Consider the following 17,252-nt stretch of genomic DNA (forward strand, 5'->3'; position numbering starts at 1 on the left):
TTAAGACTCTTGGGTGATGGTAGCTCAATAAGAGCCTTTGCCTTTGAAGGATCCACTTCAATGCCTTTGTAAGAAACTTTATGACCAAGCAAGATTACCTCATCCTCACCTATATGGCACTTGTCGGGGTTGAGTTGACCTCCCATGTCATAGAGCTTCTTTAAACCTTCTTCCACCCTTTGTAGATGCAATGATTTTGAGCTATAAATACAGAAATCATCAATGAACACCCGAATTGACTTTCCAAAGAATGCTTGAAACACCATATTCATGAAACGTTGGAATGTTGCAGGAGCATTTGTCAAACCAAATGGCATGACTCTAAAAGCATAACAACCCCAAGGAGTGATAAAGGTTGTTTTCAATTGATCCTCCAATGCAATCCCTATTTGAAAGTAACCTAAGTAACCATCGCACACAGTGTACTTCTCATGACCAGCTACCTCATTTAGTATCTCATCCTGGAATGGGAGGGGAAAGTGATCTCTTTTTGTTGCCTCATTGAGGGGACGGTAATCCACACACACCCTCCACTTGCCATTTTTCTTAGGAGTGACAACAACAGGAGAGACCCACTCTGAATTCTCCACTGGATAAATGAAACCTGCTGCTAGAAGCTTTCTTACCTCCTTGAGTAGAGCCTGTTCCTTTATAACTCCTAACCTTCGTAGCTTTTGAGCTTTAGGTGTGGCCTCAGGCTTTAACTCAATCTTGTGTTGAACAACATCTACCCCACGCACGTCAGTGTAGTCTTTAGCAAAAAGCCTAGGAAACTTCCTTAGCACACATTTGAACTCCTCTCTTTCATCCTTTGTAAGTGTTGTTGATAGCATACCTTCCAACATCCCTTTATCTTGAACACCTTCGTTCTCTTGAGTACCTACCTCCTCCAAGCCTTGACAAGAGGTCTCTTGGTTGGTTGGCTTAAACCTTACCCCCATGACTTCGATGGAAGACTCCTCTTCAGTAATGCTGTCGCTACTTTCTTCTTCTGAAGTGCTATCGGTCCAACCTTCTTCCGTCTCACTTTGAGATGATTCTTCATGGAGCTCCTCTTGGCGTTGCTCCTTCATGTCAAAGACAACCTTCTTATGATTGTCATTCCTGCAAATTAATTTCCCACTCGCCCAATCCTGCAAAGATCGCATTTTCATTAGCCATGGTCTTCCTAAGATAAATGGATAACCACTTCCCTTGGTCGACATAACATAAAAATCCACCGCTTTCTTAATGCCAAAGGCCTCTACAAAGACATTTTTACAAATGCCTACACACCTAGCCTTGCTATTGTTTGCCATCTTGACTTTGATTTCAGGTGTCTCATGGATGTGCATGCCTAGTCTTTGCATGAGTCCCTCTATCATGATGCAAATTTGTGCACCCCCATCCATTAGACCTTTCCTAACCAATCTTCCTTTGATGTAACAGTCTAGCACCGGTGTAATGTCCTCATTCATTTCAGCTTGTGCAATTTTTACAACAGGCACACTCTCTTTTACCTTTCTCCTAGTGCTAACTGCCCTTCTTAAATCCCTCCTAACATGTGGACATAATGCAAGAAATTGAGGCCATGAAATATCAGGACCCTTACCTCTCATGTCTTCCAACAAGTTGTACGGAGCCATACCATGTCCAAGAGGGAAGTCTTGGAGGTTGATACAACGTCGAGTCCTCTTGGTTTCCTTTGCCTTCTTACCTTGTCCATGGTCACTCTGTGATGTGACTCCTTCTTTCTCTTTACCTTTTCCTCGGCCACGCTTAATGCCATTGGCTTCCATGTCCACCTCATTTGAATTTGTCATCTCTACCACATGCACATTTGGATCTGGCAAAGGTGGAACTCCTTCTACCCCTTGTGGAGGTGGTATTGGTCCATTTGGCCTTTGTAGAAGCCTTGGTTGTTGACCAGCTCCTTCTCCTGCATTCATCACTGGGTAATTCAAGTTAGGTCTCCCTGGCTCTCCACGGGGCCAAGGACAATTATACATCCCATGTCCAGACTCTCCGCAATTCCAACATTGCAAGACTCTCCTAGTTCGTGGCTCTCTCTCTTCTGACTTCTTTGCTTGACCCTTTGGACCTACAACTTGTGCAAGGTGAATTGACAGGCTGCTTAAAGATTCATTTAACTTCTCAATCACTTCAGCCGTTACCTCAGGAAGCTCCCTAGATGTTGATGCTTGTGACTTACCTTTGGGTCTAAGACCTTCTATTGGAACCTCTCCCCTTAAGCACTTGAGTTTCCTATACTTCTCAGTAGCCCTAGTTTCAGCTGCATCAAAAGTAGCAGGTGCACCCGCCTCAACTTTTACCTTAAGGTCAGGAAAGAGTCCGGCTATGAACCTCTCCTTCTTTAAAAATTCTGCACCCTCACCAGGGTTAGCAACATTTCGTATCCATAGAGCCCAAAGACGTAGGAACTCTTGCTTGTACAAGTAGTAGTCATCTAAGTCTTTTTTCTTATGAGAAACAATGTCTTGCCATAATTTCTGAGTGTTTTGGGGATCAAAAAAGTATTTCTTGAAACGATTCAAAACTTCCGTGTAATTCCCTTTAACTTCCTCAGGCAAAGAGTCAAACCAAGTGCTAGCATCTTTCCTAAGGACCACCTCAAACATTTCTACACGTTCTTGATCAGTTACTATCCTCTTGATACGGCAAGATATCTTGAAATTCGCTAGAAATAATTCTGCATCCTCTCCAGGCTCTCCAAAGAAAAGAGGATATCCAGACATTTGGCGTTGGCTCTCCATTGAATTGATTTCAAAGTGACGCGTTTTTGTCTTTTCTTTCTTTAAAAGATTTACACAATAATATTTTCTAAATTGCAATCTATTCTACAACAAAATAAAAATATTCACATCAAATGACCTATGATAATCAATAAGAGGTAGAATGACAGGGTTTGGTGACGCGAGAATTTCTCCTACTCTTTGGGCACCAAACATGAATACCATACGTTGTTGAAAATGGATTTTTCTTCTAATTGCAGTGTTTACTCTAATGTGTGGAGTGAAATGAAAGGGAAAAACCGGTATTCCTGGGCCATTATCCATGGTCTATGCATGACCTAATTCTTAAAACAAAACAAAAATATAGACGTCCAAACTAAGGTCGTACCTAATGAGAGGCAAAATAAAAGGATTTATTGATGCGTTTATCTCTACCAACCTAAGAGGACCTAAAATTCTACGAATTACTCGCTGAAATTTCAACTTAGTACTAACAATTATGTGTACCTTTTGCCTTGCAATGGGAATTAAGGGATCATACAAATTCTCATGATTCATCCAAGCTACTTGATTATGCTAAAGGTTGAGCCTTCACAAAACATACACAAGCCTGTCCTTAGTGGGGGCACCAATTTGAAGCGGTCCGGGGCGGGCAACAAGAAGAGCAATCTCTAGACACCCTTCAAGGCTCCCGTGCTGCTCAATGGGGCTGGGGCACAACACAACACAAACCAAAACAACAAACCCCCAGCCAAATCCCAACTACACAAGGGGCACCACCTAGTTTAAGAGCGAACTAGGATGCAAAAGAGGAGAATCGTTAGAGCAACCCACAAACAAGCAAGGAATTTACACTAACCCTAACACCAATGGAACACTCTCACACACTAAAACACGAGAGAGAGAGAGAGAGAGAGAGAGAGAGAGATGGTGCTCGGGCTGCTTTGAAGTGTATCGTTAATGATCAAGCAAACATAAATATATATATGTAAGAAAGAGAGAGAAGGGGGAAGGGGGCGCTTGTTGCACTAATGCCTTCTTACAAATCTGTCATGACCAATCAAAGTGAGATTAGTATTTGTTCAACATAGCCTAAGTAAATTACACCACAACACATCACAAGAAAAAAGCCACCCCAATCACTGTCTTAAGGCCAGGGGAGTCCTCTCCACCCTGTCGCCCTTTTATAGCATGTGGGATTTATGGCTAAATTGATAACAATACCCGGAGACAAGATATCAAGAACTTAAATAAAACACCAAGACACTTACACATCATTATTGTCCATGACTTCACGTTGGAAGGGAGACAAGGTATCCATGCTTAGTCCAAATTCACCCTCCTTGATTCAACAAATGTTGGGCTTACACTAGTAGGAGAAATGATAGATTTCCTACTCTCAATTTAATGATCACTCTCTCTTACAATGGCATAGAGTTCCCTTGCTAATCACCCCTAATACAACACATACATATGCCTAATGCCAATGAGATTCCACTCAAGAGCTCCTTCTCAAGAGGTTGAGCTTGGCTTCTCAAGCTATAGCATAGTGCTCTTTCTTCTCCCCCCTTTTTTGTGCTAGCTACACCCTCCTTTTATAAAAATTTTGAAGGCTAGGGTTACTCCTCTAACCATGGTTGGGTTAGATTTTCAGCAATTTATCTAATTTCTTTTGCTTGGAATTATCAAGAAGTTGGTGGGGAAAGAGAGAGGAGAGAAATGGAGGTGATAGGACTTTTCATAGTGGGTTAGTGTTAGTAGAGTTAGTATTAATTTACAAATGGAATTGGATATTTACAATGGGAGTATCCATGTAGGATACAAATAAGGACGAAAAACTCTTAAGAGGTAAGAAAAGGTGGATTTCTTACAAGGTTGATGCTCCAAGTGTCTTGAGTAGGGCCAATTTTGACGCTTGTTGACGGTCCACTAGCTTTGACAGTACATTTTTTCTCCACTCTTGACCTTCCTTGAGAGACAAGGTAATTGAAGCTGAGTAATCAACCACCATGATGCTGTCTTTTAAGAGAAGAGACTGAATTTTGTGGTTTTTTTGATAGATATGGGTAATTTGGAGGAGGAAAAATGAGACTAGGTGGTCAATTTTGGAATGGAATTGTGTGTGGAAGGTATGAGTTCACCATGGTTTCTCTTATTCTTCAAGGTTGAGGAGAAGGTGAGTAGGGTGCAGAGAGGAGTGGTGAGAGAGGTGGGGATGATGAGTGGAGAAGTGTGTGTGAAAGAGGAAAATGATAAAGTGGAAGAGAGAGTGTGGCTGCATAGCATGGGAAAACTAGGGTCCACTAATAAAATCATAGCTCACAGCTCGTAGCTCAAAAAAAGATGAAAAACTTTGAGGCAAAAGTTCAGCCCACGAGCTACAACTTTTGTTTGTATCACCTTTTCAAATTCGGAGAGCAAGTGAACTTTACAAATTCAGCAAAACCGACCGTTTTTTTCCACTGCACAAGGTCCTTGTGGGGTCCTTCTTTGGATGATTCTTTTGAATACCTCCAAGAGTGATCCCTCCATAGTGCATGTATGCATGCCACCTACCCTTGACCTTATTTGGTAGGTCTATAATTGAAGATATTGTTGAGATCATGATATAAGTGAATAGTACAACTAAGAAAATCAAATATTGAGGGGTCTAAAAAATATGTACATGTCAAATATAAATAATATAAGTGGAAATAATATAAAGGGGTCAAAAGAAATCTCTCTCATTATGAGGCTACCATAAAAAGATAAATATTTTTGATGTTCAAATTTATTAAAAAACAAACAAAATAGATGTAGGAAGGGAAAAATCACAATAGTGAAAAAATATACACATAAATAAAACTAGTTTTTTTGGATTTTTGTTGGGGTGAAGTTACACCAAATATAAGAGAAGCTTACATGAAAATATTTCTATATGGAATAAAGAGTATGAAAAATGGTAAGAAAAATTGTGGTAATGGTGAGGCAATGTACAGAGCATAAATAACACACACCTAGGTAGAAATATTTAAATAAATACCAAAATAATTATGAAAAAATCTTTTATTTAGGCCCTATATACAAAGAAATATTTACATACGCATGGGCCATAACATACTTATATTTTTTATATTTTTTATTTTTTTGGCTCAACTAGCCCAATGACTAGCTAATTGAGGGTTTTTTATTTCAGTAAGGAGATATGGGAAAAGTCCCCTAACTCACACGCACCTATATACAGTGAAAGGGTGAGGGTAACCATAGTGTTTGAGTGATTTGATAGGGTGAGATAACTCACTATGGCAATTACAGAGAGGTAAGTCTCCACCATTTTTGAATTGAAAGTTCCTTTTGAGATGCAAGCACAATGGTCTTACAAGCTCTCCATTCCTCACACATATCAATGTGTTGATTTGTTAGATGTTGAGGTATCCACTTTTTAGCATATTTGTGGAGACTCTTCTCCCAATGAAATAGGCATGACCGTTCATGTCCCTCCATGATATTATTTGGCCCGCCATTGAAGACTGTTCGAATAGCATTCCAATTTGCACCAGCCTCATCAGACATAAAACCTACAAAGTCAGTTGCACCATGTCCGTACTTTTCCATTGTTGAATTAAGGTTCTCCCAAAAAATAACTTGAGTCTTTGCATCCTCCTCTTTAGTTTCACATATAGAAATTATTTGTAGTGATCGTATGCTGCAAGATATTCAACATAAACATTTTCACACATCTTCTTTTATTTAATGATGAAAAAATACGAGATATTTAAATACTTAAAGATTACCTTCGATCATAAACTGAGCATGACATTGTTGCCCATCCATCTATTCTATGGGTAAAATCAAAATGTACCCACACATTTCACAAGTCACCAGTTTCAATTCTTTTCATCCGATTTACTAGATCAATCCCAGAACCTAGTCTTTTAGTGGACATAAATTTTAATAGGAATCACTTTTCATCCTCTTCACCCTGTCCAGGAAATCTACTCCCATGGAAAAAAGGAAACATGCACTTTTTTTGAAGCAATAAAATATTATCATATCCATCCCCAATGACAACACCTTGACTCTTCCTCTCCTTTGAAACAATTGAAGAAAACCTACATGATGCATCACAAGAAAGCTAAATTTATAATAGTTAAAAAATTAACAAATTCAAAGAACAAAATTGAGTTTCTCTTACCCTTTGGTTTGAACCAGTGGCATCATTTCTTCCAAAAAATCATTGAATTGTACATCGAATGTAACGTCAGCTTCCTCACCAATCAAGGAGTGAAGCACAAGTTGTTAAGCCACCAACATTTGAATTTTTCTTGGGCCACCCTTTTCTATTTTTAGTACTGCACCTACCAATTTCCACACTCTTGAAATAGAAGCCCTAGAGGTTCCTGCCTTAACATCATGACAATGTTTACCAACATGTATTGCCAGTCGCGACATTGTACCATCTCTAGGCAAAACATAATAGATTTTGCAGGGACAAGCAGCAACACAAGTAACAACCTTCTGACAATAATGACAAGTTATTGTTGTATTCTCTTCCATTGCAAGGTAGTCCTTTTTGGCCTATCTGTCCAAATATCCATGAAAATCTCTACTATTAAATTCTTGTTCCTTAATATAATGAGGATACGTTGAATAATTGCACTGCATGCATCCCAAACATTGGCTAAGACGAATTGTGCATGCTATTGTCATGGTTGTCACAGATGGGCGAGTCCACAAGTGACCATCAAAGCATTGTTCCATCCCTGTCATTTGTTTTGTTTTATCCTGAGTCGCAGGTAACTCAAAACACAAATTTCTATCATAATGCTGTGGAAGTTCAGCAACTTGCAAAGGAGCTCCACATAATGTTAACAAATCATTTAACTTTTTTGCCCCTGGATTTTGTTGAATCCAAATGACGATTACTGAGTTTTGAGATGTCCTATATCGTCACCACTACTTTCAAGATGCACAATTCTTAAAACATCTTCAGATATCTCTTTGTCATTTCCTTTCTCATTGTTAAATACCTGTATAAATGTGTCTGAATGAAGCATCTCAAACAAGCTAAAAAAAGATCCATCTATTAAGAAATGCTGATGACCTTCCATATCCCACTGTGGTTGCAGTAAGACTTTTGTTAGGCCACAATCACTTTCAATAAGAGCAGATAGGGAATGAAAATGGAAAGATGGAGGCAGCAAACTCTGCAAATAGTAAGACTAAGCAACACTGAGTTTCCCTTCAGCTGAATGTCGCGGTTGACTATCTGACCACCAACCTTCCAAGTTATTGTTACTTTCATGTTGGACATATTATCTCAAGCAAAAGATTACAGGGTGGAGATGCGAGAAAACTGTGGTGGATTAAGTGAAGGTTAACGAAAGTTAAAGATAAAGTGAAGGTTAATGAAACTGGTGAAAGTTAATGAAAGATGTGAAGGTTAATGAAAGTGAAAGATTGGTAGGTAGACGAAAAGACAGTTGCATAAGATCTTGTGACGGCTCAAAGAATAATGAAAATCATAATTGAAGAAGTGCATTTAGTATATGACGGTTGTGAATGTATGTGCAATGGAATATGTCATAAAATTTGAGGGGCCATTTAATTTCTAAATGGTGGTTCAAGGACTGCATTTAATGCAGTCTAATAGTGTCTCCATCTTGTGTGTGTGTGTGTATGTGTGTGTGTGTGTGTGTATGTGTGTATATATATATATATATATATATATATTGTGTGAGTGTGTGTATAAAAAGCGTAGCATTCTATATGACTGACTTTGTATAAAAAACGTAGCAATTTTTTTAGTTAATTTATATATATGCTTCCATCTTTCCATTTTATATATATGTGTGAGAGTGTTTTAGGTAGTGTGTATATATAATTTTTTTAGTTAAGTTATATACATTACTGTGCGTGTGTATAAATGATTTTGTGGGTGTGTGTAAACAACGTAGCATTTTTTTAAGTTAAGATATATATAATTATCTCTAGAGATTGTATGTATGTATGACTGTGCACATAGTTTTTCCATCTTGTGTGTGCGTGTGTGTGTATTAACTTAACTTTAAGAATGTTACGTTTTTTATACACACAAACACATACAATCATTTTTTTAAATATATAGCTGTGTGTGTGTGTGTGTGTGTGTAAAAAACGTAGTATTTTTTTAGTAAAATTATATATATGAATCCATTTTGTGTATATCTTTGTGTGTGTATATACATATATATATATATATGAATGTGTGTGTGTGAGTGTTTATACCACAATATCATTTTTTGTAATATATGGTGTGTGTGAAAAAAGTAGTAGTTGAGATGAAAGTGGAGTGAAGTGAAAGTGGAGTTTTTCTGTAAAGAAGGAGATGAAAGTGGAGTGAAGAGAAAGTGGAGTTTTTCTGTGAAGAAGGAGTAAAAGAAGACAAGGTACAGTGTGTGTGTGTAGATTTTCTACTCACGTGTGTGTGTGTGTGTGTGTGTGCTTACCTGCGCACGCTCACCCTATCCACCGGAGCCGCTCCATTGGAGCTTCCCCATGCCTTGAAAGGCATGGTGAGAGGGCAGCGCGCGCGCTACCTTCTCACCATGCCTTTCAAGGCATGGGGGAGCTCCAATGGAGCTCCTATTGGACCTCCTCCAGTGGATCGGGCGAGCACCGCAGGTAAGCACACACACACACACACACACACTCACACACACATAGTGATACACACTTGCATTCACACACATCAAAACACTTGCACACATCAAAACACTTGCACACTTGCATTCACACACATCAAAACACTTGCACACATAGCACAAACACACACAATCATGCATACGCACACACATTACACTTGCATACACACACACACATATAAACACTTGCATTCACAACATCAACACACTTACATACGTACACACATACACATATATAAACACTTGCATTCACAACATCAACACACTTGCATACATAGCACAAACACACACACAATCAAGCATACAAACACACACATATTACACTTACATTCACACACACACAATCATGCATATATCCACACACACACACATCAACACACTTGCATACACGAATACTAAACACACTTAAAGTAACAATTACAATGATGTAAGAACAGTTCGTTGTAGAGAAGAGGTATACAAATGTCAAAGTGGATTTGTATTTTTCCTTGCCATGAGCAAGTTGAGAATGGTTTTTTTTTTTAATTTCCATTTTACGCTGTTATGCTGCCGAAATTTAGATTTGTATTGTCATGCATACGCACACATACACATATATAAACACTTGCATTCACAACATCAACACACTTGCATACATAGCACAAACACACACACAATCATGCATACAGACACACAGATATTACACTTACATTCACAAACACACAATCATGCATACATCCACACACACACACACACACATAAACACTTGCATTCACACACATCAACACACTTGCATACAAGACACCATGCATACACACATACTAAACACACTTACAGTAACAATTACAATGATGTAAGAACAGGTCGTTGTAGAGAAGAGGTATACAAATGTCAAAGTGGATTTGTATTTTTCCTTTCCATGAGCAAGTTGAGAATGGTTTTTTTTTTTAATTTTCATTTTACGCCGTTATGCTGCCAAAATTTAGAAGTTTATATTTGTATTGTCATTGCTAAGAAGATTTTTTTTGTTTGTGGTTGATAGATTATGGCTCGTACACCATCTAAACGTGGCAGGACAGGTATCTCTCAAAGTAAGTTCAAATACATTAAGCTATTTGTGTTCTTTTTATTTGTCTCCACATACTCACTAAACTAGTTGTGTTCTTATTGTTTTTTGCTTGTAGGAGTAGGATACACATTAAAGTCTGGCACTACAGGGCATAGGGCCAATGCACGATCTTCCATTGATTCTTCCAATGTCCTTCAAAAGGAGGATATTTTGGGTGATGTGCATGAATAAGAGGATATATTGAGTGATGTGCATGAAGAAGAGGTGTTCATAGATATTCATGCTACACAAGGTGAATTGGTGGCTCACAGCGTGTCTGAAGCAACAACAATTGTTGCTAAACCTCCCGATCATCCAACAATATTTGGAAAGGATGTTCATGGTCGAATATTGTAGGAGATTGTAGAGGGTTTTATTGTAAAGAGAGGTGGGGAACCTCCTCGCATTCCTCTATGCAGATTGATGGAAAATGAAGCCATTAGAGCGGTGGGTCCAGGCACTGAGGGCTTGGTGAAAAGGTTTGAGATGTTTAGATACAGTGTGATTGGAGCTCCATTTCTTGTGTCATTTAAGAAGCCAAGTCATGATCAACATTATGTTTTTGACTTAGACAAAGATGAATGGGGGCCTATTTGGCGAGAAATAAGCGATGATTTTGATAATTCCCTTCCCCTTGAGTGGGAAGACTTAAGGGGAAGAAACTTTATCGTTTGGGATGTTAATCATCGTTTGAAAACTTGGATGCACTTAATAAAAACATGTAAGTGATTTCTTTTTTGTTTAATGTAAAGTTGACTTGTATTACTCTATACTTTCTAATTTTCTTTTTTGTTGTTGTAGAATTTTCAATGATAAAGTGGAGACATTGTTCTGTGAAGTGTCAATTTGTCTATGTTGATAGAAGTGCAGAGGGGGACTTATGCTAGCTTTGCGCTCTCAAAATGAGTAGGCACATTTGTTGTTTTTAAAGTTATTGCTATTACTTTATCGATGTCATTATCCTGCCATTTAATATAAGATATTGTGGTCTAGGATTGGTAGAACCACTATGAGCACAAATTTTGGGCAGGAGATCTTCTTGTTCCAAAAATTGGTTGTGGCAAGCAAAGATTCTTTAATGAAAGACTTTCCCCAAGATTGGGTTTGATGGATAGAGGTAGAACTTGCTTGTGAGAAGAACGCATCTAAAGGGAGTTGGTACAATGCTCCTGCTCTTTTATTAGCAATGCTCATATGGAAGGTATATTTTTTTCCTTAAAGTACACTTTTTATGTAATTTCTAAAGCTTGACATTATTTTGTAAAATCTTACTTTTTTTTTCATTTGCTCTACAAAAGGAAGACTTTGACTTGTCTCTTATCAAAGAGATGCAAGAGATAAATGATCCCTCGATTTCACTGCCAGAAAAGGAATTGGTTGCTCGAGGAAGAGTAGAAAAAATATTCAAAGAAAGAGATTATAAGGTAAACACTTTCTCTTCTCACCGTTCATGTTTGAATTTCTACAAAATTGTAAGTTGACATGTCATTTGAATTTGATTTATTTGATTGAAAAATTGATTTGATTTGATCTCGTGCTAATGCAACATAGATTTTGGCCATTGCCAACCCCGCCAATGGCCAGGGGTTCTTCTCTTTATTATTTAACTTCAATTGGATAAGAGAAAAGGATCAAGTGGGCCTTACAAGAGACAAGGTACACTCTTTGGCAACTTCTAAAATATCACCAGAGAGGTAATAATTTTTGGATAAAAAATACACATGAAATCATCAAATGAATCCATGCATTTATGGTTTGTTTATTGTTTGCTCTATAGGAAAAAGGAAATATTGCACTCTTTGATGCATTGCCGTGCAGATGATGTTACTTCTGAGCGTTATATTAGTGCAATGAAATTTAGAATGTACTTATGTAAACAGTGGTATTGGGGAAGTATCTTGAAGCAATATTGGCTTGAGGATCAAAGGGAAAATGATTGAAGAAATGCCGGAGGGCTTTGAAGCATGGTTTCATCACCAATTGAGGGACCACATTGATAAAGCTTTTGTGGAGCTTTGGAGTAAGCTCAACACAAAAGAGTCGGATGAAAAAATTCCAGAGCTTATGGAATCTTCGAGGAGAGTATTATTCAGGTAATACAATTCTTTATGGTTGTTATTCTATTTTTTACTTAGAGTTTGTATAATAAATAAGTCACTTAGGAAAGGAGCTCAAATAAAGTTAACTGCATTTTATGTAGATGACTAATTCAGCTTTACGATCAAACTTTGTTGGAGAAGTTGCCAATTGCTGTTGAAAGTTGGAGGGACCTCTCTTGTGAGGAGTGTATGTATCCACTATGGATGAGAGATTATGGTTTGATTGCTTGGGAAATTTAGTATTACCCTTGGTGGCTAGATTACACTTGAGGCACCTACCCACGTGATGAAGGGAACTTATATAAAGGTTATTTTTGGCATTTATAAAAACTGCAAAATTGTTAAAGTGCTCATACTATTTAGATTATGTTTGTGAGAAATATATTTTTGTTTGCTTTAGAGAACGTTCTTGAAAGAAATGAAAATGGTATTGAGGAGATTGGCTCAGTCTCCAAGAAAGCCACCTCTTCGAAAAGAGTAAACAATAGTACAATCTCCTCTATAAAGAAATGATTGGATTTTGTTAGATCCAAGAAGCCCAAGAAGTCTCCCAAAAAGAACCAAAAAGGTGCTCAAGGCTCCACAGGTAAACTTGCTTGTATAGATATCTAGCTGTCACTTTCTTTCTACTCAACAATTCTTGATGACATATTTTATTTTCTAATTATGCATTGCCTTCCATAGATTGTGATGTGACAGTTATTGGCAACATGCTAGATGTTTACAAAATTTCTCTCGATGTTGAGAAATGGTAAACACATGTGACAAGAAAGACTAACTATGTGTGGTGTGTGTTATGAATGTTTGAAATACATGTATTTGATCGTATGCAGGATCTTGGATTTTCTTCATTCAGCCCATGTTGATGGGGAAAAGAGCAATGAAGTGGCCTCTCTTTTGTTTGCGGATTTTCCAACAAACTTTAAAGTTGAAAATTTTTCAGAGAATGAGATATGCATCCTTCAAAACCACAATGGATAGTTTATGATAGTTTTGGAACTTTAATTAAATTAACAATGCGTATTATGCAGGTCCCTCCATGGAATCAATTCTCTCAAAACTTAAGTAAGAAAGTGGCCGTAATATCTTCAAAGTATGTGGCAGACAATGGGTGGTACATCACCTTAAGCTCCACTGATCACTTTGGCTGTAACATTTAATGGTCTGAAAACTTATGTGTAGCGGAAATTAGCATGAACATAGTGGGCATTTCATTAGAATAGATTCCTAATGAGAATTACAAGAGTGCTTGGGTGGAGAGAGCAACAAAAAGCATAACACCTAGTTAGATAGCATCACCAATACTTTCAAAAGAGAGAGAAATTAAGCTATTGACAACAATTGAGGACCGGATTTGCATGGAGCCGATCCCCCCTACAAAAGGCTTTGTATTATGGTTTCTCCCATCAAGAGAGACATTGTACAATACAATTCTTTGTGTTCCTTCAAGACTAGCTAGTGCAATGAAGATGAAAGATTCATGCACTAAGCAAAACACCTAGTAAACACAACTTTAATTATCCCCGTTCTCAGACCCAAGACCTCACACACCTTCGAAGATGGTGAGAGCTAGCAGGGTATGAGAGTAGATTGAGAGGAAGAAGGAGTATCTTACGAGAAAGATGTACATCTCCTCACATAATCACTCATATTAGCATAGCTTTAGCTTAGTAATTAGCTTGATAGAGGAGATGAGCATGCATTGAAGCTTGGATCTTGGTTGGATTTGCATCCACATGCCAAGAGTATGTCGATGTAGGCTTCTATCTCACAAGCTTGGAGTAGGTGTTGAGCTCTCCATTAAAGCTTGGGAAGAGATAGTCTTCTCTTTCTTCACACATGAGATTGTGTGAGTGTGTGTGTGATAATGCCTTGCAAAAATCAGCCCCCCCTCTCTCTTGGGCGAGCCCTCTTTCTATTTGCTCTTGCAGGCTCCCCATTGGACCTCCCCAAGACAATGGCTATTAAGCAGCATAAGTGATAGCCTTCTGACATTTGTCCCCCCTTTCCCCTTTTGTGAGAGCTTAATCAATTAAACTTAATTGATTTAAATGAATTAAATCCCCATTGGACCTTTCCCCATTCTGACCAATAGGAATTAAGTAGCCCATTGGGCTGCTCAATTCCTATTGGACCCCTTCACGGGCTGTCCAATAATCATCCAAGAGACTTAATTTTCATTGGTTCTTTTTATTAAGTGTTTTAAAATTAATTAGGCTAAATTTACTCTAGCCTAATTCTCATTGGTCCACCTCCAAGGCCATCCAATAGGAATTGGGCACACCTTGTGGGCATTTGGGCTAGGGAGCTGACATGTGTCCCTAATTCCCTTTGTGTAAAGGGAGCGTGTGTGTGTGACTTTCTCTCTCATCCCCTAGAAGAAGGGCTCGCCCCCTCCCATGTAGGGATATGCAAAGACTTTTTAGTCACACACAAAGCATCCAATTTCCCCTAGGGTTGACCTTTGGACACAACCTTTGAATTTTGGAACCTTAGCATTTTGGAAGTCTTAATGGGCTGAACCTTAGGGTCTTTTTAGCCCATTGTTGCACATGGCTCTTTTGCAGATGACCCCCCCTTTGGATCCCTATTTTCCCTCCTTTGGATCCCTACTGTGGCGAGTCTGCTAGCTTAACCGATATTCTAGCTTTTTCTCCTCTAGCACTTCCCCACATTAAATGATCAGTTTAATATGAAAAAATCATTTAGGAGAATTATATATTGTTTATTATGACATTACCTCTCTCTTGAAATCATAGTCGTCCTAGACTATGGTGTAGAAAAGATAAAGCATATTTATGAGTCCTTTTCTTAGCGGGTAGAGGATCCCTATGTTACCCTACGACATCATTCCACGATGGATGACCAGTCCATTTGGCGCTTGAGAGCCTGAGGCTGCCGCAAGCATGTCTGCACATTAGTCCTATCAGTCTTCCATAGTAGAGTGACAAGGTCTACTTCTAAGCATGCATACTACTTCATTTTTGTGCACAATAAAGAAAAAGAGAGTCTTATAAGACAAAAAAAACTTTGTTCATTTTTAACATTTTGTACATTTTCTTACTCTTGGGAAGCACCGTAAGCATTGACAAGGTTTAGGTTATCCTTTAATTGTATGCCTTGCATCCATCTAGCATCTTCAAAAGGATAATTATTAAACTTAATAAGATATCATCGGATAGTCTTACCGTCTCTTAATACCTTGTCTTCATGTCAGAGAATGGACTCGGCCTGCAGCACCTCCTCTTGGTCCTCGATCTCCGGTGGGTCTTCAATAGTTGGATCTTGAGGTGGCTCTCCTTTGTAAAGCTTTAATAGGCTCACATGGAAATCATTGTGTATGAGCCAATGATTGGGCAACTTGAGTTGATAGGCCATCTCATTGATTGGCCTAAGAATCTGGAAGGGACCATAGTACCGTTTTGATAGTTTAGCATAGTACTTTTGGTGGCCCGTAGGATTCTTGCCCGTCGTGTGCCTTAATCGAGCCTTGGGAAACTTTAACAAGACCCAATCGTTTTCATTAAAGGCTTGGGCTCTTCTGTGCTTGTCAATAGCAGCCTTTTGCCTTTGCTGTGAGATAGAGATAGCATCCTTAATCTTTTGAAAAGATTCTTGTAGGTCTCGGCTATACTCATCTGCAACGAAGATCTTCCCATGTACCTTCAGTAGCAAGGGACTTTTTGATCTTCCCTCAATTACCTCAAAAGGTGCTTTTCCCATGGAAGTATGTACAGTGTTATTGTAAGCATACTCCACTAAGGGTAAGTACTTCTCCCATTGGGATCTTTGATCTACTTCCATTACATAGGCTTTTAGTAGATCGAGAATTGTTAGGTTAGCTATTTCACTTTGGCCATCCGTTTGTGGATGATAGGCCGAAGAGAAATTTAGCCTTGTCCCTAATTCTAAAAGAGACCCTTCCAGAAATTACTGGTCATTCTAGGATCTCTATCCGACACTATGGACATTGGCAAGACATGGTATTTGAAAATTTGTGAAATGAAGAGGGTTGCCATTTGATGGGCTTTGATAGTCTTTTTGACAGGTATAAAATGAGCTTGTTTACTGAACATGTCTACTATCGTCCATATTCCCGTATTCCCATGGATAGACTTAAGCAATCCAAAGATAAAATCCATGGATATGCTCTCCCATGGTGAATTAGGAATTGGCAAGGGTTCAAGAAATCCAAGTTGCTTCCCTCTAACAAATTTTGTCTTTTGGCAAACCACACATTTAGAAACATACTCTTGTATGTTCACTTTCATGGTAGGCTAATAGAAATATGTTTCAATTCCCTTTAAGGTAGACTGAATCCCTCTATGTCCTGCATAAGGTGGAGCATGAGATTCATACATTACTTTCACACGTAGTGAGTTAGTAACACATAGTCTATTGCCATAGAGAAGATAACCATCTTGTAAAGTAAATGGTTCTTCTTTCTTCCCTAATGCAAGGGCTGAAATCGCATCTCTAAAGTCGGGATCAATAGCTTACTCATCTATCATTAAAGATAGATCATTGTGAGTTGCTATGGAAACCGCATTCACTCTCGGTCGTCTTGAGAGTGCATCAGCTACTTGATTATGCTTGCCAGCAATGTGAGCAATATGAAAATGAAATTGTGATAGGAAATCTGCCCACCTCATTTGTTTGTCGAAGAGCTTGG

Source organism: Adiantum capillus-veneris, chromosome 12 (genome assembly GCF_014529385.1).
Source record: "Adiantum capillus-veneris isolate H3 chromosome 12, ASM1452938v2, whole genome shotgun sequence".
Classification (NCBI taxonomy): domain Eukaryota; kingdom Viridiplantae; phylum Streptophyta; class Polypodiopsida; order Polypodiales; family Pteridaceae; genus Adiantum; species Adiantum capillus-veneris.